Here is a 5,915-nt window from a genome sequence, read left to right as displayed (position 1 = left end):
GCAACCCCCGTTTTCCAAGTGAGGACTGCGAGGCCCAGAACACCATGTCACTCCACTCAGAGGACATACCCCTGGATGGACCCAAGGCCTTGTCCCTGACTCCCCAGTCCACCCAGGAAGTGCCCAGGCCCAAAGGGTCTTACTCGCATCTACTCTCCAGGGCTGGCTCATGGCCCTGAACTAAGGGACACTTTATCATAGTGATACATATATTTTTACATTTATTTTTGAAAGACAGAGAGAGAGCACAAGCAGGAAAGGGACAGAGAGAGAGACCCAGAATCTGAAGCAGGCTCCAGGCTCTGAGCTGTCAGCACAGAGCCCTACACGGGGCTCGAACCCACTAACTGCGAGATCATGACCTGAGCCGAAGTGGGACACTTAACCGACTGAGCCACCCAGGCGCCCATTATCATAGTGATAAAGTGTGCAGCAGCGGCCAGAGAAGAAGCTGTGAGAATTAGGATCCAGAGGGCCACGGTCACGTGGTTCAGTGTTTGCAGGTTCAGAGGGTGATGCCAGGGCACCCCCCCCCCCATGGAGTTTTCAGTATTTCTGGCTTCCCTGGTTACTCTCTGTGCATCCAAAGACGCGACCCCCCAGGGGACATCCAGGCAGACCCGGGGGTGTAGAGTGGGGGCAGCAGGGCTCCCAGCCGGAGTCCCCTCATATAGAGCTGGTGTGGGGGGCACTGGGCAGCACCCCCACGTCACCCTGACAAGCCCGAGCCTTCTGGTCTGGGCCAGGAGGCAAAATGCACTCCTGTGTCACCTAATAACGCTGATGAGTCATTCAGGAGATGTTGACCCACGCTTGAGACCGACCCAAGGGCGGGGCAGCCAGAGGACTACTTCCCTAACCTTCGGAGCGACAGAACGGGTGGCCCAAGGGATGTGCCGGCAGGGGAGTGTGCGTGTGCCCCCGTGCACGTGTGAGCATGTGCAGTGAGTCTGCGGTTGTGTGTGTAGGTGTGAGTACACGCAGTGAGTCTGCGGGTGCGCGCGCACCCGTGAGCGTGAGCAGTGAGTCTGCGGGTGCGCGCACGTGTGAGCGTGCGGCCGTGGGCGCCTTGGCTGGCCGGCTGCTAGAACGCGGCTCCGCGGACAGGGTGGCTCACGAACAAACGGAACCGCATCGCTCACACGTCTGGGGGCGGTCGTCCAGGATGGGGGGGCCGGGAAGGCCCCCTCTGGCGCAGACTTGGCGCTGTGTCCCCGTGGAAGGCCCCGGGAGCTCGGCGGGGGGGTGGGGGGGTGGGGGGGAGGGAATCTCCTTGATTGGAACGCTCATCCTCTCACGACCCCACCTGACCTGAATCACCTCCCAAAGTTCCGCCCCCAAATAGCGTCACACGGAGGGATTTCAGCACGTGAACTTGGGGAGGACACTGCAATCAGACCATAACAGCGCGTGTGTGCGTGTGCTTCTGTGTGCGCGTGCTTCTGTGTGCGCGTGTGCTTCTCTGTGTGTGCGCGCACGCAAGCGCGAGCGCGGAGGGTGGGGGTGGGGGCGGTGGCGCCGGCGGTGGCCCCACTGGAACGGCCGCCTTCAGTCCGCGGAGCCGCCCCCTGGGGACGGGGCGCGGGTTTGGGGGAGGCTCCGCCTGCTTTCCGCGGAGTGTGCTGCCACCTGGAGGGAGGGCGGTGTCCGGCCTGGGGGAGGACGCTGCTCGTTGCCGCCGGGGGGTCCTGTCCCTGCGCGGGGACGAGGGCCGACGCCGGGGCGGGGAGGTGGGCAGGAGCTAAGAGCCGGAGGCCGCACTCGGAAGCGCCCGCTGGCGCGTTTCTCCCCAAACAGCCGCCTCCTGCGTTTGGAAGGCTGGGTGGTGCCCGCCGCCCCTGCTCTGTCGCCTCCCGCGTGCCTAGGGGACTTATCCTCCTGCGGCTGCGCGCCGGCCAGCAAGACGCGAGCCAGTTCTCTGAAGGGGGACGAAGTCCTGTTGGGTTGTCTCCTCAGAAGCCGCCACCTTACATCCCCGCGCCCCGCCCTGGACATCCCCGCAGCCTTCGCGGGCCTCCCCGGAGGGCACCCCGGAGAGACACCTGCAGACTCACACTTCTGTCTTCCAGACCGTCCAAGAAAATGGCATTGTGCCATTTGTAAGTCAGTTAATTCTGAGCATACTTCTCCCTGCCTCGGCGTGCTTACAACATGGACTGATGCTTTATTATTATTATTATTATTATTATTGATATTATTATTATTCTACTACTACCATTATGAAAACTCCCTGCTCGGGTACCGTCTCACGTGCTACGGTGCAGGTGTTGGGGAACTAGGAGTGTTTCGCTGCCCCCCCCCCCAGACCAGCCAGCGCCCCGCGACCAGCAGAAGGAGGCTACTGCTGAGCCTTCCTGCGAAGGCAGCTCCCAGGGCACTTAACGAGCTTGTCCTGCGTGCAGGTGGCCAGGCCCTCCAGCCACTCCCCCTCCTGCAGAGAAACCCTGCCTGCTTCAGCCCTGTCCTCGGAGGGGATGCCTCGCAGGACGCATGAAGAGGCTGCCGGCTCAACCCCCAGTGCAGCAAACCAGGGTCCTGGTCCCTGATCTCTAACCACCCAGACTTTCTGAAGGTGCCCCCCACCCCACCCCACCCCACCCCACCCCCGCCCACGCCTGCAGTGCCCACCGTGGGGTGTGGCCTTCTCAGGTCCCTAAACTCAACAAACAAGGTAAAGGCCGCAGGGAAGGAAAGAGTCACAAAGTGTTTGGACTTGTCAAACTGATGGGGAAAATCAGGTGAGAAGGGGCACTTGCCCACATTAGATCTTTCTTTTTCTTTTTAAGTTTATTCTTGAGAGAGAGAGTGCAGACAGGGGAGGAGCAGAGAGAGAGAGAGAGAGAGAGAATCCCAAGCAGGCTCCATCCACACTGCCAGCGCAGAGCCTGATGTGGGGCTCAAACTCACAAACCGTGAGATCATGACCTGAGCAGAAATCAAGAGCTGGAGGCTTAACCAACTGAGCCCCCCACATGCCCTGTCAACCAGATCCTTCTTGGGATGACACTGGCAGGGAAAATAAACATTGCCATGAGAGGCATTGATGAGCGAACGCTTTGGAAAGTTGCAAAAAAATCAGTCAAACCCTCTCTACATTCTTTTCAAAGTTCTACACTCAAGGGGCACCTGGGTGGCTCAGCCGGTTAAGCGTCAACTTGTGTTCAGGGTCACGATCTCAGGGTTCACACGTCGGGCTCTGTGCTGACAGCTCAGAGCCTGGAGCCTGCTTCCAATTCTGTGTCTCCCTCTCTCACTCTGCCCCTCCCCCACGTGCGCGCGCGTGCGCGCGCTCTCTCTCTCTCTCTCTCTCTCTCAAACATTAAAAAACAAAGTTATAGACTCAGACCACAGGGTTGAGGCTGTCGTATTAACAAGATAAAGGGTCAGACTTGCCACATGGGTCTGTCTGTCCTGGGGGAACATACTCTCCTACCATCTCTGCTACCAGAGGGGCCTTTTCTAATAAAAAATTCAGCAAGTGGCTCCCCTTAAAAACCACGGTATCTCCCTAATTTCTAAACCTGTAGGCCTTCACAGGCCGTGTTAGATAGCTGTTACTGATAGCAAATTGCCACAAAACTTAACTGCTTCAGACAACAAACATGTGTGATCACAGTTTCCAGAAGAGTTGAGCCGAGCATGTGTTCGGATACAGGTGCTATTTGTACCCAGGTGTGGTGAGGCCAGCAGACCAGGAGACAGCAGCCGCCACTGAGAAGCTGTGCTCAGAGATCCCGGGAGGAGGCCACGCTGCGCCTGCAGAGCGGGACCACAGAGGAAGGAACAGGAAAAGGCTCCCACCTCTTGGACTGATCTTGGACTTCCCGGCCTCCAGAGCGGCAAGAAATAAATTCTGTTGTTTACAAGCCCCCCGTCTGTGGTATTCTACTGCAGTGGCCCGAATGGACGAAGACTTTGGCAGCCTCTAGGAACTGGCCAGCCCTGGAAGGGGCAGCGTCTCCAAGGTCAGCAAGGCCCCCGATGTCAAAACATCAGAAAATACAGAAAACCATGGTATGGTTAGTACAGGGTGTTTCTGGCTCACGGCTTGAGAGAGCTGAGGGTTCCTGTGGCGGGTGGCTGGAAGGCTGGGGTCCTCATTACACGGTCTCTCCATAGGGTCGCTTGAGTGTCTGTATGACACGTACCCGGCAAACAGCAGCATGCGTGATCCCAGAGAGAATGCCCAGAGGAACCGTGGGGACTTTTTATGGCCTTGTCTCTGAACCCACACACCTTCCCCTCTGCCTGTGTCTTCTTTGTTAGAAGCACATCACTGAGTCCAGCCCACTGTCTGGTGGGGGGGAGTTGAGCTCCACCCGTCGAAGGGAAGAGAGAGACTCTGCGGATGCTTTTGAAAACCACCACACAGGCTGAACCAGGCCCTATTTCCAGCCCTGCCCCCACCCCCGCCCAAGTCCCTCAGCCCCATCCCTTGCTTTTTAACCAAAGGCTCCCGTGAGAAGCACCAAGAGAGGTGGTTTTCAATCCACACGCCCAGGAGGCACCACCCCGAGGCCTCGCTGAGGTCTGCACCGCCCCCAGGCGCAGGGCACGTGGCATCTCCGTGGGCCTCTTGGGCAACCGTCTTGGTCTGCCTAGCCCCCTGTCCACATTATCTCTGGAACACTCGGGAACACCATCTTCAGTCAGCTTCGATGCCACCTGCTATGTGAACCCCTCCCAGAGCCCTCATCCGGCACGAGGAATTACTACCAGGATCACCCCGGACATGAGTGAGGCCGAGAGCATGTGATGCTAAAATCAGAGAGTATGTGCTTTTCTTTATAGTGAGACCAGGAGTTCCTCAAAGGGAGACACAGACACATGGACACTATGTCCCCAGCATCTGTCCCCTGGGGACGGTCAAGTTATATATTCTGGCTAAATGAATGACCCGGGGGAAAGTTAAGTGGTCAGTGTCTGAAAGCATGTCTAGGAGACACCTGGGGAAGGGGCAAATTTCCCACCTGTAACTATATCTTCCCAACACCCAACTTCCTGCACCCTCGTGCTTATATGAGCTCTCCCGGCACAGGTCTGTTCCGACTCAAGGCTTTTGTCCCTTGCCCTGTTATGGACCAGTGTCATTTCTCTTGGGAACTTGGCCCTTTTGTGTCTTCTGGCTAGATTCACTGCCTCCAGCCTGCACAGCTTTCCTCGGATGGCCCATCCATCCTTAGGCAGTGTCTTATATTGTTGTCTGGTCTCACGTGCAGATCTCTCAACTGTCCCATCAATTCCCGAGAGCAGGACCGTGCCTTCTGCCCATCTGGTCTTTGTGGCTTTGACACCGAGCTTTCAGCAGCTACATGTATGAGTTGATGTTTTCGGCAGGCCCACGTCATAGAGCAACATGTTCTACCTGTTGTGTAAAGATTGCTTCCAACTTGGTAGAGTTCTTGCCATTTTTCGAGAAGCACAGAGACATGAGGTGTGTCCCAAGTGTGGGGATAACGGTCCCACTATATTCTGAATGGGGGCACCACATCCAGCGTAATGACTTCAGTCGTGGGTACCATGAGGATCAGTGAAAGAGCCTGGGGTAGCCCAGGCAACGTCTCACATTTCTCTTCAAGAGAGGACTCTGCTGTTTATGCCCATTACGTCAATCAGTCACGTCACGCTTCGAGTTAGGCAGGGCAAGACTCTTCCTCTGTTAACAAATAAACTGAGGCCCAGGAAGAGTAAGTGACCTGCTCAGGCCATAACTGGGCTCTTTTCTTTCCTTCACCCCCTGGAGGCCTCTATGTGGCCTGAGAAAAAGCAGACAAAAGGGAGACATTTTAACCGGCTACAAGTGCTCGGAAGATGTCATAGTAAATCGTGAGGCACAGACGCGTCCTGTGCCCTATAGGGCGTGACCAGTGCCAAGAAGACACAAGAAGGGCAAGGCTGGCCAACAGAAGAAAAAC

The 5,915-nt window shown here is 56.9% G+C and overlaps 1 long non-coding RNA gene across 1 annotated transcript; it reads left to right on the top strand.

Moving 5' to 3' along the window:
• The first annotated feature begins 1,670 nt into the window (after nucleotides 1–1,670).
• LOC147584613 (uncharacterized) lies at nucleotides 1,671–3,868 on the top strand. Its single transcript, XR_015255684.1, has 2 exons — nucleotides 1,671–2,099; nucleotides 3,656–3,868. It is a non-coding gene; the product is annotated as an uncharacterized LOC147584613 (long non-coding RNA).
• The last annotated feature ends 2,047 nt before the right edge of the window (nucleotides 3,869–5,915 follow it).

This window comes from Puma concolor, chromosome A1, assembly GCF_028749965.1.
Source record: "Puma concolor isolate L17-30 chromosome A1, mPumCon1.1.hap2, whole genome shotgun sequence".
NCBI classification, from domain to species: Eukaryota; Metazoa; Chordata; class Mammalia; order Carnivora; family Felidae; genus Puma; species Puma concolor.
Note: the sequence above shows the minus strand (reverse complement) of the source record. Positions and strands in the feature narration are given on the sequence as shown.